Genomic DNA, 27478 nt, shown 5'->3' with positions numbered 1-27478 from the left:
TCTAATTAGAAAACTCCTTAGATCACTGATCTCATCCATTGTGTGTTGATTTTATAATGTGATTAGGTAGAAACTTATTTCCAAATCCATAAGCCCTGTCTCACTGTGGTTGCCCCCTTCTCCATGCCTCCTTCCCACCATGTAATGACCACATATCTTGTGGGCTACATATACCTTATATGTGAGGGTAAAATGACTTACTATAGAAAAAGACCATTGCATGGTGCCTGGACATATGAAGACTCAGTACATGTTCCTTTCCTGATTTCCCTTTTCCCCTAAGGTTGTTTGGAAACTGCCATCAATGACACTGAGGCCTGAACTTAGCAGCAGTGGGGGTGCTGTCCTGCCTTTTCATTTGAGATAAGAAGGGCACCTTCTTTCCTCCATGGCCCAACCTGGTGAGTAATCCCTTGTACTTATGATAAGTGATATGGAGAGAAAAGCTATGATAGTGCACTATAGAAATAATGCCAGTAGAGTTCCCCAGAAAATACTCAGGTTGTACTCACTAGAGCTAGGGACCACATCTAGACTGTGCCATCTTTCCTACCAACATGCCATATATATTATAGGACTTGTGCAACCCTGTTCTTGCCTCACATACATGTTGAACATTTATCTGGCTCTTAATCTCATCTTGGGAAATAGATGCAGCCCGACAGCATACTTAAGAGAAATGTATACTTTACTGAAGATATCGTCGGAATTCAGAAGGAAGAATTCACAATACATTCCACACTTGAAAAACATAATAAAACATCCTGTCAGACATTTCTTTTGCCTCCCACAAAGTGTTTCTTTTTCAACAGCTTTTTTGTCATTCTTTCTTCTCTTGCCTCAAAATCCTCTCTTTTCCTGAGCAATTCAGCTCAGTATTTCTTCTTCTATTCCAGCGTATCCTTTTAGGATCGTTTTCTTCTTTTAGATGTCCGTCCTTTAGAAGTTCCTTTGCTAAGAGGCTGTTAACGGTAAACTGCCTCAGTTTTTGTTTGGCCAAAATGTTTTTATTTCTTATCTTTCTCGAAAGATAATATTTCTGAGAATACAGTTCTAGATTGACAGTTATTTGCTGCCAGGCTTGATGCAGTTCCACGGTCTTCGGCTTCATTATTCCTGCTGGAAGTCTGCCGTCAGACCATAGTTATGCTATGGTAGGTGATCTTTGTTTTCCTTGTAGCTTTCAAGATTTTCTCTTCAACTTTGGTGTTTTATAGTTTCACATGATGTTCCTGGTGTGTGTGATCATTTTTTAAAAATGTGTCCTGTTTGGGATATATTATACCTCCTGTCTCTGAGGAGTTACTTATTTCATTAGTTCTGGCACTATCTTAGCTCTTATCTCTTCAAACAGGGTCTGTCCCTCATTCTTTCTATTCTCTCTTGTGTAATTTTGTTTGGATGTATGTTAGAACTTCTCATTCTTTCCTTCATTTCTCTCTGTTTTTTTTTTTTTTTTTTTTTTTTTAATCCATTTGTGTAGCATTCTGAGTGTTTTCTTAAAATCTGGCTTCAGTTCACTAACCCTCTCTTCATCCATGTTTATTTTGTTGTTTTACCATCTATCAGTAACACACACACACACACACACACACACACACACACACATACATCTGTCTATCTGTCATCTAATATGTGTATGTATGTATATGTTTACATGTTTTTAATTACATATAGTTTTATTTTTATTTCTATAAGTTCTTTTTTTTTTCTTTGTCATATCTGTTTGGTCACTTTTGATAGTCCCCTTTTCCTGTTCATTTTTCCAGCTTTTATGTCTTTCATCATTTCATACATAGCTATGTTATGTTCTATGTTTGATAATTCTATTCGATTTGAAGTACTTAGAGGTTTAAATCATGCTTGTTTCTGCTGACTCTCACTAATGGGGGTTGGTTACCTTGTGGTTTATTAATTTTTTTCTCTTTTTTAAAACTTTAATGGAATTTAAATTGTGGGACTCCTTATATGACTGGGTTAAGAAAGCTTTGATCTGGAGAGAATTTGCATTTCTCTCTGCCAGGCACACAGGTGTCACCAAACTGGGATACATTAATTTATTTTCTTTGTTTGGGGTTTTCAAGATTAGGTTTCACTATCCAGTGAGAATTTGAACTTGAGACTCATGTGACAGCAAGCCTATACTTACAAATTCCTAGGGGAGACCATCATTATCATTTTAAATTTTTATTATTACTACTCTTAATAATACTTTTCACCTGGAGCTGTGGCAGAACTAGACTTCTGTCCAAGTTGTTTTGCCAGCTGGTGTGTTTTTCTATTCAACCCTTTCCTGAAGAGTGAGCCCCTTGGAAGGGTCAAGCTTTATGTGAGTTACAGGTTCATCCTTCCACTTGATACAAACCCTAAGACCCCGTTTACCTGTACAACCATTAAGGGGTTTCTTAAAGGTTCAGCATAAATATTTTAGTCTTGCTGGCCATATGGTCTCTGATGCAACCACTCAACTCTGCCGTTGTAGCACAGATGCAGCCATCCACTATGCATAATTGAAAGGGTGTGGCTGTGTGCCAATAAAACTTTATTTACAAAACCAGGCGGTTGGCCTGCATGTTATGGTTCGAGAATCCCCACCCTGGAATCTTGGTATTGGCAATTACTTCCTGAGCAGCCCCAGCTCCTGAATTTTCTTACTTTTTTTTTTGCAATTTAGGTTACAAAAGTTTATCTCTCCTTTCAGCTAAACAAAACCTGGTATGTTAGCTAAATGACAACCATCTATTTTTCCTTAAGCATCTCCCCTAGTTCTTTAGCATCTGTCACACCAATTTATAGTTCCTCTTCCTTCTGACAGCTTATAGTCTCAGGTTAGCAAGATTTCAGAAGAGGTTTACTAAGACTGTGACTGCTTTTCTGTCATGTCAGAGGATGGAGTAGGGGAAATTTGGGTGTTATGTATGAATGTGGCCTTCTGAAAGCTCTTTCAGCCATGCTTATTGAGGCTTTCCTACGCGCCTCTCACTGCTCTAGGGGCTGGGGTGGAAGGGTGGAAGGGACAGAAAAAAATTCTGCTCTCTTAGATCTGGCATTTTAATGGGGAGGAGCAGAAAATAAATAAGTGGATAAAACCAGGAAATATCAGGAAATGAGAGTGCTATGTTGAAAATAAAAGGAGTTGTTTTAAGAGAGTGACTGGGAGATGGTTTTGGTTGTTGGTTTGTTTGTTTCGATTGGCTAGTAGGGGAGGTACGCTCAGTGAGGAGGAAACATTTAAACCTGACTTGAATGATATTAAGGAACAAGGTCCATTAAGACCTGAGGCCAGGGAGGGAAGAGGAGGGAAGGGGAGTGTGAAACACAGAGAGAGCTCCAGTGCAGAGGCTGCAAAAAAGGAGTATTCTTGGGATCAGAAGAGAATGCTGGTATGGCTGAGATATAGCAATGGCAAAATCGAAACAAAAAGGTCTCAAAGAAAAAGGAAAAAATGGGAATCTGAGAAACAGTAGAACTAACCCAGGAGTATATTGAAAAGGAACCCTGGGATGACAGCTGTGCAGCAGTCTTAGGAAACAATTGGTCCAAATTAGTACAGGAAAGCCGAAGGCCCCATAAAGAAGGTTTTCAATAAGAGAGGGAGTTCCATTACACACATTATATGATTAAGAACCTGGAAGGTTTTCCTATGTCTTCTGTTAATCAGAAAAAAAAAAAAATGTTGTTTGGTACAGAGAGATTCATAACTTTGTATATTCATTGTAAATTACATTCCTTATCATTATAAATGACTATTCTTTGTCACCTTTAATACTTGTTTGTCCTAGAGTTAACCTTGCCTCATATTAAAATTACCACCCCTGAAAAAAAACAAAAAACAAAACAAAACAAAAAAAAACCGGGAATATAAATTGTGAGAAAATTTTAAATTGTATAAGAAATGTATAGTTCAGATATGAAGTAAGCTGCAGTGTGGCATGATTTAGAGTCGCTGATGTAATTAAAGAAAAGAGAGTGCACTTGACTTTGATGCGGGGAACATTCTCCTTTGGGCACTGCAGATTTGTGGGGAACATTCTCCAGTGGCATACGGTCCAATTGCTGCACCAACTTTTCTGTGAGTACAATCTCATTACTCAGTGGATGATAGTTACACAGTAGCAGTCGTCTTATAGCTGTTGTTTTGGGGTTTAAAGTTTTTAGATTCAACCTATATTGACAAAGCAAGAAAGGCCACACGTAAGTAAAGACAGAGGGTAAAAGTTATAAAGCTTGACACTGTAAAAGTACGCACGGCAGCTGAAGGAGCCTGGGAGGACAACGTATTGGGGCTTCTCTTATTTCTTGTCTTATGTAGTGTGTCTGAGAGGTGAGGGTCTGAGGAAGGATGTAAATTTTCTGTTCTTTGGTGTGCTAAAAGCTTGTCAAATTCCCTGCTTGTCTTATTTTTATAACTTATTTTAGAAAGCAGTATCCTTCAGTTATTTTATTCCACAACATTTGCTACATTCCAGAAGCCATGTACTGGGGAGCAAGTGGGGACCAAGACAAAAAATATCCCTGTCCTCATGTAACTTATAGTTCAGTGGGGGAGAATGTGCCTTTCTACAAGTATCAAAAAGACCCAAGTGAAAGAAATGGAATATTAGTAATGTCTCAGTCATACTCAGCAACTCCCAATTCAATTGTTGCGTATGTATTGATGCGTCCTGAATCTCTATCTTCAGACCCGATCTCGTTCCTGAGCTTGAGATCTTATGTCTAGGTGCCTCATGAGCGTCTCTAAACTTGATCTTCTTCCAATTCCTGCAGCTCTGTCAGAAAACATCTTTCGTCTTCCGCCGTCCTTCCCTTCTCTACCCACCACCACCTCACGTCCAGTTACCAAACTCAGCTGGTTCTGTCTCCCGTGTAGAACGCAACTCCCTGCATTAGTGCTATGCTCACTACTCCTCAGTCATGACCATTGTTTTTTCACTGGGATTATTCCAACACATACTTCACTGCTCCCCAATCTGCTTTCTACACTGCAATCAGAGAAACATTTCCAACAAACAAATCTGATTATCTCCTTAATCTGCCTAAAGTCCTTCAGTGACTTCCCATGGCCCTTAGGAAAAAGTTCAAATCTTTAGTATGGCTTGCAAAGTCTCTCTCTCTCTCTCTCTCTCTCTCTCTTTCTCTCTCTCTCTCTCTCTCTCTCTCTCTCGTGTTTGTGTGTGTGTGTGCACAGGTGTGCACACACACGCACATGCACACACACATACACAGACACTTGGGCCTACATATATGTGGCTTTCTCTTTCTAGAATGTTCTCTCCATCAGCTAGCTCTCTTCTACAGAATCTTCCCACTCCTCCTGTGCACTCAGCTGCTTGTGTTGCTGACAAGACACAGGCCACACTTGGCCGTGAGGCTCTGCTTGTTTTTGGTGTCCCGTGGACTGTGTCTGGGGCACAGTGATTACAGAATGTAGACTCTGGGTTCAAATCCTGATTCTACCACTTCCTTGGGCAGGTTACTTAACTTCTCTTAAGCTGTGTGAACATCTGTAAAATGGGACCAGAGTGAACTTACCTCACAGGTGTTACAAGACATATGACGTGCCCACAGTGCGTCTTCACTAATGCTGTGACTCACGCTTCTGGGCTCAGCTTAATGAGTCTCCCAGGGAGGTCTTCCTTGAGATGCCCTTCATTGTCATGGCTTTCACATACCCCCTCCATGCATGCATCCACCTTGATCATTAGTAGCTTACTGCCAGTGTGTAGTAGCAGTAATTGTCTGCAGGTCTGTGAGCTTCATGAGTATGGAGACCAACCTCTTGTTTTCTACAACATTCCCAGTGTTCAGTGTAGCGCTTGGTGCATGGTAGGGCTCAGTAAAAAAGGAATAAATGAGAAATACATGAGATAGATGCAGAATTTAATTAATCTGACGACTCTGGAAAGAACTTTCTAACCTTGAGAATCAAGGGACCCTGGCACACCTGAGCAGACAGGCCCACATCTGGAAGTGCATTCTGTCATTCTATGGTTTAGAAGAGCTTTAAAAATGTATTTCTGTGTTGGTTTTTGAAAATGCCTGTTTTTCCAGCCATGTTTCTAACTTAGAGACTATTAGGAGATGTGTCTAAATGTCCAAATGGTGGAATCACCTCTCCCAGCTGAGTACAGAGATCTTTAGAGGTAGGCTTGCAGAGCACCACACACCCCTCACTCTGCCTTGGGAGGGTCCTCTTTTAAGAGACAGTGTCATTTCTTCATCTAGTCCCCCATGCAAACCAATCACAGGACCAGCCAGCATTTTCCGTTGACAATGTTGCTCTGACCTGAGGCTGGTAGACCAGTTTGAGGTGGTTATAACATGAGCTCAGGCAGCAGTTTGGCTCCTTTAAGAGCAGGGACAAGCTCCAGGAGTCCTGGGGCTCCCACCGTCACTGCCAGCCGCAAAGCCCAGCTGTCGGCAGGCCCCAGGGGACTTCACTGTGTTTACAGGAACCGTCATATGGTAACCTCTCCCAGCTCACGGACAGGCTGCAGTTACCTCATCTGCAGTCCAATGACCTCATCCACGTAAAATGTGGCAAGTGCGAGAGAGAGAGAGAGAGAGAGAGAGAGAGAGAGAGAGAGAGAGAGAGAGAGAGAGACTGCACCAGCCCAGCCTCTCACTGGGAGCTGGAGCGGGAGAAGCTGTCCTCCACGTGGGCTCAAAGAATCAGCTGGAGAGCTGTCCACTTAGTGATTGCTCCCAGCCAGGAGCCAATTCGTAAGTCAAGTGGTTATGTCTTCCAGGGGGTGGAGCTGGGAGGGGCCTGTGCAGAAATGTGTGTGCCCACACCTGGGACTGGCTTATTTCAGAGAATTTGTGAAGTACCACTGACCCCATGAGGTACCACTGACCCCAGGCTAGGCAGAGCCACTATCCACCATCCCCACCCCCAGCCACTCTTAGGCACTTTGTAGATGTGGACGCACAAACAGCATGAGAAATGCACCACAGACGCAGAGAAAGACACATGTTCTCGTAACTGGTGTGTGTGTGTGTATGTGTGTGTGTGTGTGTGTGTGTGTGTGTGTGTGTGTATCACTAAAGCATCACTAGATGTATTTTTTTTGTATTGTTTATCACTTTCTTTGAATTATATTTGCTCTCTCCCTCCAAAAAGTATTGCATGTGATGACTAGGAATATAAAATAAATTACCTTTGCCATAGGCCGCTGGGTTTATTAGCCCCTTTCAAGCTCTTCACAATGTAAAGGACAGGCTGACCTAGAGTGATCTCCTCCTCTCCTCTCTCTTGGTAACAGGAGCTCTGCTATTTGTGCATTTAAAAGCTTAACCCTTTGAGTTACTCCAGAGCTACATGTTCTTTCTGGAATTTCTTTTGGGAGGGTGTCCAGCTTTGGGAGGGCATTTTAAAATTTAAGGCCGCTGATTTGTGTTATCCAGAGCATGTGTATATTTTAAAAATATAAAACAGAGACGAAAAACAAGCCAAGGAAATAAAAATGGAAGAAACAACACAGAAGTTAGATAGCTTCAGAGGTCAAGAATTCTTTTGGATAAGGTCTGCATAATGAAAGTCTTGTGTGTGTGTGTGTGTGGGGGGGTGTGTAACTCATTTTAAGAAGCAAATGTTGATAAACATGCAGAATCATCTCCTGACAACATGGGGATCGATTAGCTATATAGGACCCATTGCTCTTCTTCTTTAAATGCCTGACAAAACTAGTTATTTAAGGTGGGATCTAAGTCTTCCAGGGAGGGAAGCAAATTCTTGGCTCTAATGAGCAAAAGAGCAGAGGTCATTGTTGCGATGGGGTGTTTGCTATTTACTCCCAGTCACGCACTTGACAGATTCTTTCTTATTAGCAAGCCTGGAGCAGCACTGTAGTGTTCAAATAATTTCCCCCAAAATCTGGATTCCAGGATACTCCCTCCTACACACAGATGAATGTCCCCACGAGCAAAAGGCCTCCCCAGCCTGTCCAGAGTCATCTAGGCTGCAGGGAAGTGGTTTTTCATAGCAAGGTAAGGACTACAGAGAACCCAAGGCTGTATATTTAAACAGTTACGGGCCTGTGTGTGTCTCTGCCTCCTGCTGCAGAGTCCGGAGCAAGATGGTGTAATCTGTGCGTTTTACATATCAATGGCAGAGGAGGCTGTTTCCAGATGGCTGTACCTATTTCAAAGCCACCTTTTTTATGCCGAAAGAAGACTGTGTGACCTCCCTCCAAGTAAATGTGTTTTGTAAGCCCTGGGAATGAATGCTTAAAAAATGGTCCTAGGCTATATTTCATGTCCAGTGCAACGTGTTGTGTATGCACAGCTGTTCGGGGCTGGCATGTGGTAGCATATTAAAAGGAAGATTACCATTTCCCATTTTTTTCCCTTTCTGAAGGCTTGATATGCATATATAAAACTTGTGGAAAAAAAAGAAAACAGGCATAATGAGACAAGGAAGCCTGGTCTCAAGGCACTAGTCGGTGCACATCTGGAGTTTGTAGCATTCTAGAGATAGTTACTTATTCCCAGGAGCGGCTGCCGGGGTGGGAATGGTGGCCCGGTATCCATGGTGAGCTTCCGTATCGCACTGTGCCAGGTGTGCGTGTGTGTTGTTTCTTGGAAAGGCTGTCCTCTGAGGGGGGTGGGGAGGGGAGAGGACAAGAGAGGAGAGGAGGGAGAAAAACAGAAGGGAGGTAATTAGGCGCCACCTTGCCCAGTGGAGTCAGCTCAGGCGTCTGAAATCAGAGGTGGGTATTGGACAGGCACTGGTGGAGTCAGATGGTGTGCTCAGAGGCGCCTGCCAGCTCCACGCTTGTTTCTATGGGGACAAGGCCAGGGAAAGGAGGCCCTGGGGTCAGAAGAGAGAGACACACAGATAACAACACCTAGCAGGATGGGCCTGGGAAGGTCCTTAACTTGCCTCCAATGCAGTGTGATATCCGTCTTGAATGGACAACCTGAATTCATGCTGTTTTTTCCCAGTTAAGACATTGGACGTGTTTCAAACCTCGCAGGCTGTTATTTAGAAAAAGCTTCATCGGGTTGCATTTTGACTGGATAGCTGACTAGCTGATTTTGATATTCCCACTTAATGAATAGGGAAAGTGAGGTTTTAGGAGCTGTGTGGGCCTGCCTTACAATGAGGGATAAACCAGGAGTGGGGCTGGGAGGTTTTCCCAGAAAGAGAGTTCGTTTCAGTTTCACAGATTCATGATTTTTTTTTTTTTTTTCAGCTGTAAGATTGTGAGGTTCCAGATGCTCTGTGTAAAACAATGCCCCACAGGGGAAAGTCGAGGAGTGGAAGTGTGAGGTCCAGCTTGAGGCCACCCTAAAAAGGCTACAAACAGCAGCTGTTTCTATTGTGTGTGCCAAGTGCCGCCTGTTAGGTAGGTCTCTCAACCCCTTGTTTCTTTCTCTTAAACCAGATGTGACCAACAGGAGTTTGTCAATTCATAGGTGGCCCCCAGGTGCTGGGGATCAGGGAAAGGAAGCTGAGGGGCACGTGGTGGGGGGTCTGAGGGCCCAGGTAGGTAAGGCTCTCTGCCCTTTCCTGGGTACTTGGTTTTCCTCCATCCCCACATCTGATCTGCTATCTGCCACCCAGTTCTGTAGATTCGGCAGCTGAGGTAAAGTGAGAAAAGGGTGCCTAACATGTCTGATCTTCACGCTCAGATGTGGGCGTGTGAAGAGCACCTGAGCAGGATAGGTGATGGCAGAGGAGGCACAGTTAGGGAGCCCCCAGATGGAGGGTCAGAAGAGGGTAAACAAAAGAACTCCATGCTGCTGGTACCACGCAGACCCTGGGTGATGAAACATGAGGACACAGGCAGGAAAAGACAGAGACATTTTACTCAGCCACACCTGGCGAAGCCCTCATCTGTTCCGCAGTTGGCGGGGAATAGACCGTCATCCTCAGAACCATATTGCTTCTAGTTCAGTGTGTGTGTGTGTGTGTGTGTGTGTGTGTGTGTGTGTGTGTGTGTGTGTTTACTGTTTAAGATACTGTGGATTCAGGTAATCTTAATTAATGCCTTCTTATTTCTCTTTCCCTCTTTCTTTCTTTTCCTAAGTTAGAGAACTTTTTGAGATATGAATCAAAAGAGCTGTATGAAATAAATTGTGCCCTGACGGGTACAGTCAAGAGTCAGAAGCACAGAATTGAGAGATGGGGTAAGCAGCATCTCTTAAACACCTTATTCTTGTCCCCACTTAGATGGCTGTGGCCCAGGTAAATGACCCACAAGCAACCTCTATCTTTTTGTGGAGTTGACAACAATCATTGCAAGACTTACCTTCTGAGGTCTTAAACTATGCTCCCAAAATGATTTCTGTCATTGTATTTGACAGCTATTTCCAAATTACATAGCAGTGAATTCTCATCCTCAGCTGGTAGAAGTGAGATAGGTGTAGACTTTCTGGAGAGTGATTTGAAAATACTTAGCCAAATTATATATTTTTGTATCTATGACACGGCACTCACAATACATGCCAGGGAAACTCTTGCATACGTCCATATGGGAACAAACATGTCAGGATGTTCTTCACAGCACTATTCTGGGTCTCAGGGAGCTGGAGGCAGCATAGCTATCCATCATTTGGGGAATGGATTGATGAATGTGATAGAAGCTTATGATGCAATATCGTGCAGTAAATGAAGCAATGCACAAACAGTTCTTTAGAAAGAATGTTAAATGAAAAAGTAAGAAATAGAACAAGGTCTATATAGCATGATACCTTTGGAAAGCTAAGAAAAGCATACAGATGCAAACAACACTCAATTTTCAAGATATGTACATTTCCAAAGGCAAATTCTTAATACATTAGATGGGTATCTATTGGTGGGAATCAAGAATAAAGGGGAACAATAAAATAAAATTAATGAAGAGAAGTATTATGCTGACCAATTATAAAATGTGCCATGAACTGAACGGACAGTGAACTCAGATCTGTACCTGAATTCCTGTGTATAAAAATTCCCTCTCTTTGATCTACCTACCTATCAAATACCATAGTTTCTGTGATAAGAGGTATCATAGAAATGCATAAAAGCATCCATAATATCACCACCAATAATCAATCATCAAGTACTCTTGAAACCTATATTATGGGTTTAATCCTGTGCTAGGTGTGACATAGGCCACGCAGAAGCACATGGTATGTCCGTGTTCTTATCATACAGCTTGGGAAATCTCTGTGAAATAATGGTATGCAATTCAAAACAGTTTATAATTAAGGCCTGAACTGTGTGTGACATACTACATGAGTTGCATGAGATTAAAAAAAAAAGATAGCTGGTAAGGGAAGGAGTGGTCAGGAAACATTTAATGGAGGGAGACGCTCTGTGCTGGGCCATGGAGGAAGGAAGGGCTTGGCTTGGAGCAGGGAGGAGGTCTTGGGGCTGTTGATGGGGCCATGCCTGGAGTAGCCAGACCCCACAGAAGGGGGCAGGTTTGAGGTGAGCAGAAAGTGAGATGCAGGGCACACTTACCCGTCACCTGTGTGGCTTTCATCTCCTGGGAACTGCACTTCCCCTCCCCTGGCTCCTCTGTCCCCTCAGAATCCTCAGGAAGCCATTTTGTGCAGTCTCTACAAAGCCTGTCTTGTGCCTGCTCAGGGCCTGGGCACTTGAGAGTGGGATTTGGGGTTTGGCCAGGAGGATGCATCTGCCAGCATTGCATTCCCTTGGACTTTATTTTCACTCTTACACTTGGGGCTGCCTCCCAGCTTTGCCTCCTTTCATAGGACAATGTGAAGGGTTCATGTTTTAAAGCAACGATCCTCCCTTGGCAATATTGCATAGGCCATTCTCACTCCACATACTCGTGGGCAGACCTCCTGATGATCGTTTTCACCATCTTTTTAAATTAAAATCACACTTGAAAGAGTCTAGCCAATACTGTGAGGTTTTCAGAAAAATGGGAGTCCCAGGCCCCTCCCCCTCCATTTCTTCTTACTCAGAGACAGTCACGTGGAGCTATTGACGGATTCCTTTTGTATATACTTCTATGTTTCTATTTAATAGGATTACACTGCTACATTTTAATTTTTCAGTTTCAGGCATTTAGGATTTCACTTTCTTGCCTCTTCTTCCCTTGACACAACAAACGTTTCCCATCCCCATCTTCCTGATTATAATCATATTATAATTTTAATTAAAAGAATATTCAGAGTATGTTATTTGAAGCTGAGCCATGTAGTAACTATGGTTATTTTTCTTTTTCCAAATACTTTTTGATCTCTCTAGATCTTAGCTGTCTAATTCAATAGCCACTAGGCATACGTGACGATTGAGTACTCAAAATGTGGCTAGTGTGACTAAGGAATTAATTTTTAATATTATTTAATTTAAATTATTTTACATCTAAATTTAAAAACCGATGGCTTTTGGGAAAAATTTAAGTATGTTTGAAACACCTTTGGTATGTGAATAACCTTTTCAACTACAAATTTAATAAAAACTAAATGTAGATAAAATCAAGTATTGCTGATAAATTTTAGTGTGCAAATTGAGATGGGCTGTAAATGCAAAATACACGCTGAATCTCAAAGATATAATATGAAAAACAAAGATAAACTATCTCATTAATAATTGTATATCAATTTTATATTGAAATAATATTTTGGATGTATTGGTTAAACAAAATATATTATTGATATTAATTAATTTCAACTCTTCCTTCTTAAAATGTCATTACTAATAAATTTAAAATTAGATATGGGGTTCATACATTGTTTCTATTGGAGAGCATTGCTCTGGTTTATAGTTGTTTCATTTATTTGTTTGATTTTCATTACACTTATCAACCTCTGATTCTATGCCAGTAGTATTCTAGCTCTCCTCTGGAGATGTGCATTCACATCAGACATTCTCTCTCTTCATCTCCTGGGGGAGTCTGTCCTGGAATCTCTGATGAGCTCTTGTCTGGACTGTCCATACTGTCATTCTGAGGTCCCTATTTCTTTCCCTTTATTGTTGTACTGTGTCGAAGCCCATTTCCTGGGTCTCATATCTTCTTCCTTTTTGCTCCATTTCTTTGTTTTATGAGACACACTTTCCCGTAGTTTCCTAAGAAAGAGTGTTGTAGAAGATTAATTTTTCATATGTTTGCAGTATATTTTCATTCTACATATGCCTTTGTCATAGTTTGTCTGGATACATAAGCCCATTATGGAGATAATGTTTTAGAATTTGGAAGGCATTGCACCATTGTCTTTTAGTTTCCCGTGTTGCTATTGAGAAGTCCCAAGTCATTTGATTTCTTAACATTTGTACATGACCTTTCTCTCAGTGTCTCTCTCTCTCTTTCTCTCCCCCTCCCTTCTTCCCTCCCTCCCTCCCTCTTTCTTTCCCTCCCTCCCTCCCTCCCTCTCTCCCTCTCTCCTTGCAATCTTTTTTTTCCCTCACAGATGTTGTAAGGTTTCATGATGATGTGACTTGATGTGGGTCATGCCTTTCAATTCTGGGAAATCCCCTTGAATTACTTTATTGGTGACTTCCTCCCCTCCATTTTTCTCTGTTCTTTCTCTTGGGAACTCTTTATTATTTGGATGAAACAGATCATTGTTGGTCTGTAGTGGTCCTCTAATTTTCTTATGTATTCCCTTTTATTTTCCATCTCTGTATTTTGCTCTCCTTTCTAAAAGCTTTCCTCAACTTATCTTCCAGCCCCTCTGCTGAGTTATTCACTTATACTACCATATATTTAATTTCCAAAAGCTCTGTTTTGTTCTTTGACTACTTTTTCGTTTTAATAGCATCCTGTTTTTGTTTCATGGGTGCAATACCTTCTCCTATACCTCCTTCTCGAGAACAACAGTGACCATTTTGCTTTTTAGTTTCCTTTTACCCCTCATAATCTCCTCTGTATCCCCTTTTGTCCAGTGTTCAGCCTCCCTTTCACATTAAAGCCTCTCTCACATGGCTAGCAATCCCGGGTTGTTTGCACATGCTAAGGGTGAGAAGCTGGCTGGAGGCTGTGTGCCTGTGGGGGTGGGATCCCCATGAAAGGTAGCTTCTCTGTAGGGTGGCTGTGGGGAGCTCCCATGGGAGTTGCTTTAGGTCTTTCCCCTAGAGCTGGTCAGCATTCCCAGAGGAGAATCTGTGTGTCTCCTTCCTGCAGGCTAGTATCCTGGCTGCAAGCATTCTGGGAACTGAGTTGAGGAAGAGCCCTTGGGATTTCGACATTCAGCTAGTGTAATTCACCAAACAAACCCACCTGTTTCTGTAAGGTACCCGAGGCTGCTGGTGGCTGCTTCTGCCTGCTGTCTATTTCTGTTTAAGAAACTAACCCTAAAACTTTGTGGCTTGGAATAACCATTTTATTTTACTCATGATATTTAGGGTCAGGAATTTGGTACCTCGGCTGGGTGGTATATCTCTGATCATATGGCCTCAGCTGGTGTAGCTGGGATGGAGGGTCCACTTCCCTGCTGGCGTCTCACTCCCAAGTCATGGTCTCTCTCTCCCCCCCCGTAAGATCTCTCTGTATGGCTTGGGCTTCTCATAGCAAGGTGGTCATATCTTTTACATGACTGCTGACTTCCAATGGGCGTGAAGCAAAAGCTGCCGGCCAGCTATGACCAGAGCTGGTACAGTGTCACTTCCAGTACATTCTATTGGTCAGAGAAGTCAGAGTGTCCCAGGCCCCTGCCCAAATTCAAGAATGTGAAGAAATAAACTCCTCCTCTTGATGGAAGAGGAAAGTCACATTGCGTATGAGTGTGTGAGTTGGGAGATTTGCCATCTTTGGAAATTTTTATCTGCCACACTGTCCATGTTACAGCTGATTAGAAAAAAATTCCAGTGAACATGATTTTCAAGATAGGAGTATTTGTCAATTGTTTCCTTTTTATAGCTCTTCTCCACGATGGCCTTTCAACATTGGTGAAAATTCATGTTAGTTCCTGCTTTTTGGAATCAGTTTATTTCATAGATAAGCATTTGCTCTGAGTCTTCAAATATGTTTTCTTTCCTTTTTGTGTTCTAAGTCTTTTCATGTGTTCTGTGATTTTTTAAATTTTGATTTGCTTTTTCCTTCAGAGGAGATCTATATTTGCCCAGTTTGGAAAGTTGAGAAGGTTTTATCAGCAAGTGTGTTGGTTCCTGTTGTCTTAGTCCCAGAGGGGAAATTTTAAGTTTTCATTTATTTAGTAGTTTTATTTTCCTTGCTTAGGGATCTAGTCCGCTGGGGGAAGTTGGAAGCAAATTACTGGGAAGGCATTTTTGCCTCAGGAATTCACTGCTGTTTCAAATAGTTCCCTCGAAGATTCTTGTGGTGGAGGTGCTGATGGGGTGGGAGGCTTCCCCAAATCTCTCCAGGGCAGCCAGCCTGTTTGTGAGGCACTGGTATAGTTGCCAGACTGCTCTCGTTTGCCCCCCACCGTCTCGCAATCCAGTGTCCCTCTTCCAGTTCTAGTGTGAGAATGTTCCAGGTCTTCGGGGGGAATTTCACTGATCTATTTCCCACAGGACCTTTCTTTGTCAGTGCTGAATACTTCTTGTTAGTATGTTGACCCATCCATTTTCACCTGCACCAAATCATGTCTATTTCTTCAAAGTTTCTAGCCCGCTGATACCATTCTTCCTTATTTTACATGAATGTTGTAGACTTTTATCTCTGCTGAGTATCACTGTTTCTTTTAGTGGGATTTGGGAAGGGAGGGCGTTAAACACGTCAGCTCAAATTGCCATCTGGAAGTCTCATTGGTCACTTTGTCTTTGGTTTTCATTAGCAGGTTTACTAAGATGTGCTCCAAACATTAAACTAAGCTTCAGTACGTGAATATTTTCATTTCTATGGCTAACGAGAGGTGCAAACATTATAGCAGTTGTTCTCAATCCTGGCTGGCTGCACAGTAGGATAACTTGGGGTGCTCTGACAAAATGCTGATGTCCAGGCTGCACCCCCAGAGGTATGATTTGATTGCCCTGGGGTGGGGCCTGATTTTCAGCTTTCATGCAAGCTCCCAGGGAGGTTTTGGTACTCAGTGCTTAGAACCATGAAAGTTAGAGTAATGGGAACGTGTACTAAGCCTGCGCATGCCTTTGGAGTGGAGAAAAGGAGGAAAAGGAAACAGCAGGAGAGGAAGGGAAGATATAGGGTTGAGGAAAAAGCATGGGATTTAGTGCCTCGTCTGATTCCCAGCTCCACAACTGAATGTCTGCATAACCTTATATTACCTCTTTGGGGCCCCATTTCACTCTGTAGAATAGCAATAATGACACCTACCTTGTGGCATTGATACAAAACAAAATTGAAGGTCTATGGGAGAAAATGCTTATTATTAAAAGAAAAAAAAAGGAAGAAGAAGAGAAAGAATGTAGTGTCAGAAAAGGGAGAGAAATAACATGAAAAAGAAAAAAAAAACAACCCCAAAATTCATGAGATTGAGAACAATGGTGTCTCTTTTGTTGGCTGTCTGACCTTGGCATGAACCTAAATCACTTATTTTTTAATGGTGAGAAACTGCAGGGAACATTCCAGGAAGGGAGACTAAAGGGGCCAAAATTTGGGTCCCAGATCTTTGAATACTTTCTGAGCTTTAGCAGCAGTCACAATTCCAGTGATGAGCTCACAGATTTCACCCTCATTAAGCGTTATCCGTGTTTCCTGCCCATCTTTCCAAAAGACTACTTGCAATGTAAGTTTAGGATTGATGGGCAAGTGGAGTTAAGTCCTGTAGAAGTGTTACAATCTTATTAGTACAATTTGTGCCAAGACCTCATATCTAAGCAGAGGCAAAGGAGTATTTATCGTGAGAAACCCATTAACCTGTCTACTTTGCCTGCTTAGGTTGATTTCATAAATAATGCCTTCATAGATTTAATTAATATGTGCTCAATAATATTAGATTTTGTGAGAAAACACAAGATTCTTTTTCTCCTTTCCCTTCCCCTCTGTAGTGAGATGAACTATGTACTCCCCAAAATATATGTCTAAGTCCGAACCTTTGTGGGGTGTATTCTCTAACATCAACCAGTTCTCCAAGTCTTCAACACCAAAACTGGGTGTCCAGCAATTGAGTTCAGTTCTGACACAAATTTACCCAGTTAGTGCAGACCCCACAGGTTAAGGGCTCAGTTCCACAAGAGTGTTCCCACTTCAGATGTCAGTTGCAAGTCTCAGGCCATCCATACTTGTGACTGACCAGGTATAAATTTAGGATCTCCACAACCCCCTCCTCAGGTTTGACAATTGGCTAGAATGGCTCATAGAACTCAGGAAAGCAATTTATGTTGACTGGTTTCTTATAAAGGATATAGTTCCGGAACAGCCAGGAGGAGGAGATGCACAGGCAAGGTCCAGGTCAGGGGCCTGCACTTTCATGCCCTCTCTGGGAACACCCACCACTGTCCCAGCATCTCGATGTGTTCGCCAACCTGGAAGCTCTCTGAATGTCATTATTTCAGAGTTTTTACAGAGATTATTTCCAGCTCTCAGACCTTCCCTTTACAAGAGATTAGCTGAAAGTTCTAATCCTTTGGTCTTTCTGGTACCAGCCCTATCCTGAGGGTATCAAGAGGCCCTGCCCTAAGTCACTTCATTATCATAAACTCCTGTGTGAATGAAAGGGCTTATTATGAATAACAAACGACACTCCTGTTACTCAGGAAACCCCAAGGGTTTTAGAAATTCTGTATCAGGAACGAAGGGTAAGGACCAAATATTTTTATATTATACCATTGTGGACAAAAAAATTTCTGTGGAAAGTAACCTCACAGGTTGATCATAAATTCCTAACTTGGCAGGTCTTGGTGCATAGTCATGTCCCAGGTATAAAACGTTTTAGTAAAAGATTTATCTTTGCCTTAAGCAAGACTTGTCCATTGTTTCTGTGCTTCTGATTAACGTACCTTTGAAATAACCCGTCAAGAAAACACACAATCTTAACTATTCTGTAATCCGCCCCCCACTTTGCTTTCTCCCACCTCCAAGTAATCTTTACATTCCCTCCTTAATTTCAAATTTCATGAAAGAAGCTGCAAAACTGTTATTCTCTGGAGCATTTGAGTTCTTGCTCCCCAGCATATGTTGTCAGTTTGGCTTAAATAAACTCTTATGAAAATTCTCTACAGGTTTGGACATTTCTTGTGTTAATACCACACCTTGGTGTCTGTGAAGGTGAAACAGGGTTTTGCAGATGCCATTAAGGATCTTGAGATGAGATTATTCTGGGTTTAGGTAGGCCCTAAATCCAATGACTGGTATCTTTATAAGAGACTAGAATGATGAGATAGACACACAGACACACAGAGGAGAAGGCCATGTGAAGATAGAGGCAGAAACAGGAATTATACCTCCATGACAAGAAGTGCATGGAGGCAACGGAACCTAGAAGAGGCAGGGATGGATTCAGAACTTTTGGAGGGAGCAGAGCCCTGCTAACACCTTGATTTGGGACTGCTGGTTTCCAGAACCGTGACAGAATACATTTTTGTTGTTTTGAGCTATGAATTTTGTGGTACTTTGTTATGGCAGCGCTAGGAAGCTAATATACCCTGCCCCACACCCTCTTCTTCCTTCTTCTTCCTCCAGCTTAATTATAATCTTTAAGAAATTATTCTTAATTCTTGAGAGATCTAATTACGCTGCAGCAATGAACACGTGTCCCAGCAGAAGTTAAATGATATGCAAGTTATATGACCAAACAGGACCACAAGATGAGGTGCCACAAGCCACCAGGCAGCCGAGTGCTAAGTGAAGAGTACATACAGTAAGTATGGGAGGTCAGGGGCTTCTTTGCCTTCAGACTGAATGTTTCCTTGATCAAACATTCCTTGATCCTGAGGACTAGTTTTCTCTTTATACCCTGCAAGATGCATCTCATTTAGCAGCATCACTTCGGTATCTCAATTCTGAACCTCTTGCTAGACTCTTTTAGATCTAAGATTTTTCCAGATCATGTTTTGAGCCTGTTTTATACTTTGCTTGACTCCTAAAGGGATTTTACGAATATACATGATTTAAGATGGCAGACTAAAATCACTCAGTTGTTTAATCTCTCGTGAGAGACCATGAGAAAGTTAAGACCCACATTGATGAAATGTTCTTTCATCTTTGGGAAAAACATGTACTTTGAACTTTGAATTAATAATTATTTTCTCTGTCTTGTTTCTAAATGAAAATCAATCACTACTGGGTAATGTCACAGGGATGTGGCAGAGTAGGAAGCTCCATGCATCGGCCCCTCCACCAAAACAGTGATTGAGCCACCGGAATGTCAGCCCATCATGGGCTAAAGCAAGTTCTGAAGGATTTAAAGAGACAGGACCTATTTTTCCCCCTCACCTCTTTTGACAGCCAGGTATTAGAGAAAAATTTTTTATTAAGTCACTGACTGACTGCAGATGTAACAAAATAGAAACATCAGGGAACACACAAAACAAGGAATATATGTTGCAAAATAGTTTGGAAAAGTTACAAATGGTTGGCTTTAGCTTTCAACAAGCAAGAGTCAGCAATCATTGAGGATATAATACCCCAGATGTTTAGTCAACAACAACAATACAAAATGTACCAAAAAAATCAGGAAAATACGGCCCATTCACAGAGGGGAAAAAAATAATTTAACAGAAATTATCCCTGAGGAATTCCAGACATTGGAATTATTAGTCAAAGATGTTAAATCTGCTGTTTTACATATGTTCAATGAACTAAAAGAAAACCTGGACAAAAAAAAACTAAAGGAAATCAAGAAAACAATGTATGTACAAAATGAGAATATAAGCAGAGATAGAAATTACATAAAGGAACCAAACAGAAATTCTGGAGGTGACAAGTACAATAACTGAAATGATGTCATGCGAGGCGGCTTGTGGGGCCTCTAGTCCCGCTCCCCACATAACGCAGGATATGGCTGGACCAAAAAGGAACACCCACGGAGCCATAGATAGGGGAATCATACCACTATATTCTCTCTGGCGGCCAGGCGAGACACACGCAGTAGTAGCCATACAATCCGATCCGCAGTCCGCCATTCACTTCTCTGCCTGCCAACCAACCAACCAATCAACGCAGCCCCACAGTTACCTCAGTAGGCAATTGGCTAACCGGTTACAGCTGATGGTCAACCAATCACAGTTGATGGTCATTCACTACCCGAACCAGCACCTCCCCACCCGAGGCCAAGGGCCTGGAAACTGCTCTCTGGGATTCTGTCCCCACAAATGAAAAACTCATTAGAGAGGGTAAACAGCAGATTTGAGCAGACGAAAGAAAGGATCAATAAACTTGAAGAGGTAACACAACTGAAATTATCCTGTCTGAGGGGCAGACAGAAAAAAGAATGAAGGAAAATGAACAGAGCACAAGGGTTGCATGGAATATCATGAAATATCACATTACATTACATTATAGGATCCCTAGCAGAAGAATGAAAAGGGAGGGGAAAAAAATTGAGTAATGGCCCGAACCTCTCCAAATCTGAACACAAGAATATACATGCCCAGGAAGCTCAATGAACTTCACGCAAGATAAACTCAAAAGAGATCTACACCAAGGTACTTGAGAGTCAAATTGTTTTAACACAAAGATAAATAGAATTTTGAAAGCTGCGAGAGAAATGACTTGTCATGTTCAAGGGAACTTCAATAAGATTAACAGCTGATTTCTCCTCAGAAACCATGGAGGCCAGAAGGCATTGAGATAACATAAATTCCTGAAAAAAAGAAAACCAACTATCAATCAAAAATTTTATATCTGGTAAAATGATCTTTCAATAATGAAGGAGAAATTAAAACATTTCCAGACAAACAACAGCTGGCGGAGTTCATTACTAGTTCACCTGCTCTGCAATGATTGTTAACGGGTTTTTCAGGCTGAAATGAAAAGTCGATGGTAAGTTGAATCCATAAGAAAAAAATAAAGAACACTGGTAAAGGTAACTACATAGGTAAGTATAAAATCCAGTATCATTTCACTGTTGGTATGGCTTGTAATTTATTTTTCCTACATGATTTAATAGGAAAGTGCATAAGACAATGAATATTAAACTATATTAATGGGTATACAATGTATTAAGATGTAATCTGTGACAATAACAATAAAAAGGGAGAGCTAGAGGTATAGAGGAATGGTGAGTTTGAATACTACTGAAGCTAAGTTGGTATTATTCAAACTAGATTGTTTCAAGTTTGCATTTTTATTTTTTTTAAAGATTTTATTGGGGAGGGGGAACAGGACTTTATTGGGGAACAGTGTGTACTTCCAGGACTTTTCCAAGTTGTCGTCCTTTCAATCTTAGTTGTGGAGGGCACAGCTCAGCTCCAGTTGCCATTGTTAGGTGCAGGGGTCACAGCCCACCATCCATTGTGGGAGTCAAACCCGCAACCTTGTGGTTGAGAGCCCGCGCTCCATCCAACTGAGCCATGTGGTCACCTGGGAGCTGAGCGGCAGCTCATTGACTTCACTCTAGTTTGGGAGGGCACAGCTCACTGGCCCATGTGGGAATCGAACCGGCAGCCCCATTGCCCAGAGCTCGCGCTCTAACTGAGCCACCCATCTGCCCCTAGATTGTTTTAAGTTTGTTAGTGGTCATCCCCAAGGGACCACTAAGAAAATAACTAAAAAAATACAGGAAAGTCAAAAAGAGGGAATCAAAATGGTAGACTACAAAATGAAGCACTACCAAAACACTTTAGGTTTTTTCAGAGTACCTTGTAATAGTTTTCATTTATGGGTTCTCAGAAGCCAGTCTGTGTGAGAGGAATCAGTAACATATTGTTACCTTTTTGTTTTTTTAACCACCAGCATCTGTTTATTGGATGATTGCAGGTTCTCTCATAAGATACATACAGCCCTTTGCTTTAATCAGGAATCTGTACATTCCAGCCAGGTAAGGGACGAGGGAGGAACGCATAATGAAAGACAAAGATATACTGAGGAAAATGCACTATAAACCGTTTTATTTTTTTAGTTACAGAAAAAAGAAAAGAAAAGAACTTCAGTATCAATATCCCACTCGTAAGTAAAAGAGGGATTAAAAAAGAAACTTGACAGTTAAAGTTCGCATTTACGTGTATCTTCTCATTTTGTATCTACAGTTCAACACTACTGTCCATCGGCGGACGCCCTAAAAGTCAACACAAATCTCAGGCAGGAAAAGCACCAACGGAAGGAAGAAGGAAGCGCGGCTCCGGCGGCCGGCGCGCCCGCAGGGCCGGGCCCGCTCAGCTCAGTAGAAGCAGACGGTGTGCAGGAAGGCCCGGCCGCTCTTCTCCTCGAACTCCAGCAGCAGCTCGTCGATCTCATTGTCCAGGTCCTCCGTGTGCTGCAGGCACTGGCACAGCTCGCAGATGAGGAACGCCCCCAGCGTGGCCTCTTCGTGGTTGTCCTGGATGTCCACGTTGATCACGTGCACGGGCTGGCAGGTCTCCTGCTCCCTGGAACTCAGATCCTCCACCACCTGGTCGTACACCCTCTCCTCGCAGGTCAGGATCAGGTCGAACAGGTCTTTGCAGTTCTGGAACCTCTCCGGCCGGGGCTTGATCCGCTTATTTCTGTCCAGCATGTGCAAAATCCCGTTCTGCGTGTAGAGCTCTTTGTCTTTCTTCAGGAGATCATTGTACATCTGATCGTACGTGGTACTGAAATCGTAAATATTGGGCTTGTCCGGGGCCGGTCCCGGAAGCTTCACGTGAGTTCCGGTCCCGAAGGACCGGACGTTGAATCCGCGTTTGCTGAGGATGTGGTGCGCCTCCATGCTCCGGTTCTGGTTGCTGGAGCACACCACCGCCACCTGCAGCGGTAAGGACGGCATGGCAGCGGCAGCACCTTCCACACTCGCGGCCCCGGGACTCTCACGCAGTCGTGGCTTCCGAGCGAGCAAGATGGCGTTCGTAGCCCCGGACGTCAAGACGCACGCCGGCGCTGGTGACGTAACCTGTGGCGCGCTGCGTGGCGTGTGCACGCGTCCCCGCGCCTGCCCAGAGCGCCGGGCCGTGGCCTGAGGGAGGCCCAGCTACGGGAGCCGGGAGGGCCCGTGCGCCGCTGCTCCAGTCACGGGTGGCGGAGGCCAGCGTTCTCACAGGGGCTCCACACTGGTCCCTTTGACAGCTTGGGACACTTAGCCGTGAGGTAGGTAGTTGCACTGACCCATTTTACCAGGCCAGTGAAGACGCTGGATTAAAGAGAGAGCATAATGCAATGAAAAAAGCACTGGACTAGAAGTCGAAGGGGGTTCCAGCTGCCTGGGTTCGTTGCTGCTAACCAGCCACGTGACGTTGCACCGCTGTTTTCTTACCTGTAAAGGGAGGATGTTGCAGTAGACAATTCCAGAGGTCTTTCCAGCCTGACGATGAGCACCCAGGTTTGCAAACAGTTCCCCGCGTTAGGGCACAGCCTCTGAAATGAGCATGAATAACGGAGACCTCTTTCTACCCATTTCCAGTGCAGGTGTGCAGTCTCTGAGGCTAATTTTAAAAGGGATGAAAGTACCAGAACGGCTGGAAGGAGCCTCGCAAAGTGCCGTAGTGCAAGAGCAATGACATGCAGCAACGCGGATGCCTTCTGTGTGTGCAGTTTCGGAGTGATCTTCAGAGGCAGCATGGCAAGTATCGCTTTGAGTATGTGAGGCAGGTAAGGCAGACGTTCAGTTTAAGGAGATAAGTAAATGAATGTTTATGGAGGGTCTTCTGTATGTCAGGCAATGTGCGCAAAGCTTCACACAGAAAAATAAGAGTGAGTCCTGCCTTTAAGGAGCCTGTAGTACATCTGCCCCAGGTGAGGAAACCGCCACTTAGGTCAGCTTTTGCGAGTGAAATCACACGAGAAGGGGCATAGCTGGGGCAGGAAGCCAAGTCTGATTTCTAGACCAGAGGATAGTATCAGCCCGTGCACCATTTTCATGGTCCCGAGAAAGGGCAGTTATGGAACAAACTCCTTTTGGAAATCAACGCTGCTCTCACACACCTGACTGTAGAGATTTTGTTCTAAACAGTAGTGTGAACATGTCCTGTTGAACTTAACACTTACTTCCTGTTGTTCTATTTAATTGAAAAACACACAGTCCCTGCCCTTTTTCACTTCTGGTCAGTGGCATAAGTTCCTCATTCAACACTTTGCAGAACACTTGCCTGCAGCACCCTGGGGACAGGATGAGAGGTGCAGGAGGGAGAAGCAGAACTGCCGACCTGAGTCCTGTGAGATCTTCAGGGCCCAAGAGCCGCACATGTCACAGCGGCAGGGTTTGCAAAGCTTGTACTTTCTTCATCTGGAAGTGAAGAAACAGGCCTGTTTCTTCTCCTGGGAACTTGGTGAAAACTTAATGTTTTAAAGGCCTTGCTTTCTCTTTACCCATTACATTAACTCGTAATTAATTTTAATGGGCTTTGGCAGGTCATCTGTTATAATTTGGTACGAGTTTTGTCACATCTTTCAAATCACTCTTATGTCCCTTATGTCATCAGACTCAAGGCCATAATTGTACAGTCAGTAGAAAATCAAGCATAAGGACTACAGTGGACTGAATGGTGGCCCCAAAAATATCAGGCCCTAATCCTTGAACCTTGTAAATGTTACCTTATTTGGAAGTACAACATTTGAATATGTGACTAAGTTAAGGATCCTGAGATGGGGAGATTGACCTGGATTATCCACGTGAGCCCTAAATGCCATCAAAACTGTCCTTATAAGAAAGAGGCACAGGGCGATGACACACACAAAAGGGAGGGGATGTGAAGACAGAGGCAGAGATTGGAGTGAAGTGGCCATGAGCAAAAGGATGCCGGCAGCCACCGGAAGCTGAGAGAGGTAAAGAACAGGTTCTCCTTTACGCCCAGTGGTGGGAGGACGGCCTGATGACGCCTTGATTTCTGCTCAGGGAGGCTGATGTTGAACTTCAGGGCTCCAGAACCATGAGAGAAGAAATTTCTGTTGTTTGAAGCCACCAGGGTTGTGGTAATTCGTTACAGCAGTCACAGGACACTAATACAGGTACAGAAAAGCTTATGCCTCTATTGTTAGTGTGGCAAAGCCTATGGATCTCTTCTCAGAAAAATGGCTTCAAATCGTAAAATCATAAGGTCATGTTAGAAGCCAAATATATTGAAATAACTATTGTTAGAATATAAGAAAACAACTTTGTATAGCTCTGAGCACATTCATCAAGATGACACATTTCAAATACAGGCAAGTTAGAGCTGATTGTATTTTTGGAAGACACCAGCCTGAAGGCTGCTATTGCCCAGTTTGAGTCACACTGCGTTGTGAAGTGGCCTGTGATACCCAAGGTTGAGATCATGTGTGATGGGCTAGGGGGTCTACTGCCCACTACTGATTTGAAGTAATGATGAAAATGCTGTGTTCCGAGGTGTGGACAATCGCTGGAATGCACTCACGGAAATACCTGGTATTCTCCGGTGACCAAGACACCAGTGCTCTGTGGTGTCTTGCCTTCATTGTCAATCGAGGGAAGTGCTAGATTTCAGATTGTGGACCTCAGGTGCAGGACTCTGGGCTCCATGGGACCGGCAGTAGGAGCGCCTGTGAGTATGTGCTGCAGGGAGGCTGAGGGGGGCCGGGCAGGCTTTGTCGGGACAGCAGCCTGTGTGGGAGCTGGACCCTTCGTGCGGGCAGTCTGAGAGGCCGCGGCTCCGAGGAGCTTCCCGGTGACAAAGCAGGCACAGCAAATTGGACAGGGTGTCAGGGTGACTGTGAAATATGACGGATTAACAACCGAGGCTGCTGGTGTGACTTGCTTTCAGACACTTCATTTAGAAGTTATCATGTTGCTGGATGCTTCCTATAATTTGTGATGATGCTGATTGTGATAAATCGTGAGTTTCTGGCAAACCCCCAGCCCGCGCCAATGGCTGAACAGAGAAAATGTGTAATTCTGTGGGAACATTCATGCCACGAACGAGAGCGGAGATCTGGCTGTAACAACGGAATGCTCAGTCAGTGAACAAAGTAATTAAATCAAGCTAATTAAATCATAATAAAAATAATTTTAATTTAATTAATTTCTCTGCATTGATTGAACATTATGTTGCAACCATGAGGCTTTCTGAACACTAATAGAATTTAGGGGCTGGGACGCCGAAGTTGTGGTCACTGGTGTGGTACATGGGTTATTGTTGAGGGAATGAAATTAAATACATTGAACGAGATGCTGAAATGTTGACTGAGCCACAAATGGAAAATGGTTTTAGAATTAAGATAATGGGGTCTTTTCCTTTCGCAGTTAGGCCTCTGTACTAACTAGCGCAATAAATGTCATATTTGGTAATAATTTAGAAGGTCTAGATAAAGTAGATGGTGCACAATTGCTTCTCTGTGTTGAGTTGGTGGGAAGCCTTCGGTCAGGATCTCGGTGGTGAACAGTACTGGGGGCATTTACCCACTGTAAGGTGGGGGGTACATTTACTCTCCAGCCCCTTGTACCTAATAAAGGCCCTAGAAGCATTAGAATTGGAATCCTCTGAGCTCCTCAGTCAGGACTAACCTAGTGGAAATGGATTTTTTAACAGCAGCGTGAAAGATTTAGGTGAGGCATGGAGAAGGGCTTTCTATCTGAGACACATATTAACCAATAACCAGTTATTTCTTGAAAATGTGAACCATGGTTCCCCCGACCCCATACTTATCCCCAGTACTAAGCAGAGAGCCTTGCACTAGCTGGTACTCAAAATATTTATTATTAAATTGAATCATTGAGGTCTCAAGGAATTTCTCTCCTTAGCACTTGAAAATTAGGTCGGATACTCTTCGTGGTTGTTTAGACATTGTTCAGTTCATAAGCAGGAGGGTGCTCACATAAGATGACCTCTCAAGGTCACCTCCTGAGACTCATTTTGTCATGTAAGCAACACTGGAATTCTGAGTGTGTGTTAGCAGGCGCCCACGTAATTACCAACTGTGATTTTAGAGGAGGCCTGTGCTTTGGATCCCAATATTGTTTATCATGCAAGTTATTTTAATTAATATTTTGTGTGTGTGCCAACATTTGAACCAGACCTCATTATGAGTGGTCGGGGCATGGCATTGTTTGTTGAGTGGAATTGTTTTCCTGGGTTGCAGCTGGTTTCCCTCCTCAGCAGCCAGGGAGAGCAGAGACCAAGGGCCAGCATTTGCAAAAGCCTCAGTTGCCACAAAAGTATGCGGTGATTCTCAGTCCTAGATGGCTCAGCAGCAAGAACCTGTTTCTCCATCTAAAGCTGAGTGGGGGTGTGGGGAGGCCCCTAGGGGAGGGCTCTGGACCCTGAAAGAGGTTTCCCAGGGAGAAGGAAGTGGGGGATCAGTGTTTCTGATGTCTGAATGCTGCAGGAACAGGGGTGTTCATGTGCCTTTGAAGAGCGAATTGGCACCTTTTCTGTTATCTGTTGTTATGTAATTGTGTAAACAGAGTGCAATCCAGGAAAGCAGGATACCCAGGAGCTCAGCTGGGCGGTCAGCTCAGTGGTAACTGAAGACCCCTAGGCTTCCCCTCTGCCTGCAGGACCTGTGAGCAGGTGCTCTTCTTTCTGGCACAGCTGCCCTGAGGTGAGAACAGGACCTTTCCCAGCAGACACATCTGT

General features: G+C 43.2%; 1 long non-coding RNA gene and 1 pseudogene across 3 annotated transcripts; one reads left to right on the top strand and one right to left on the bottom strand.

Moving 5' to 3' along the window:
* Positions 1–289: 289 nt before the first annotated feature.
* Positions 290–27050, top strand: LOC141568560 (uncharacterized). 3 transcript variants are annotated; one of them, XR_012491714.1, is made up of 6 exons: positions 6477–6723; positions 9198–9350; positions 10035–10134; positions 18501–18678; positions 20322–23271; positions 23353–27050. It is a non-coding gene; the product is annotated as an uncharacterized LOC141568560 (long non-coding RNA). The 3 variants fall into 3 exon arrangements; XR_012491712.1 differs by lacking the exon at positions 6477–6723 and adding an exon at positions 290–401 and having other exon boundaries at positions 20322–27050; XR_012491713.1 differs by lacking the exon at positions 9198–9350 and having other exon boundaries at positions 20322–27050.
* LOC109458619 (RNA polymerase II subunit A C-terminal domain phosphatase SSU72) lies at positions 21840–23355 on the bottom strand (annotated as a pseudogene).
* Positions 27051–27478: the final 428 nt, after the last annotated feature.

Source organism: Rhinolophus sinicus, linkage group LG14 (assembly GCF_036562045.2).
Source record: "Rhinolophus sinicus isolate RSC01 linkage group LG14, ASM3656204v1, whole genome shotgun sequence".
Lineage (NCBI taxonomy): Eukaryota > Metazoa > Chordata > Mammalia > Chiroptera > Rhinolophidae > Rhinolophus > Rhinolophus sinicus.
The sequence above is the reverse complement of the archived record's forward strand: the minus strand, read 5'-3'. Positions and strand labels throughout refer to the sequence as shown.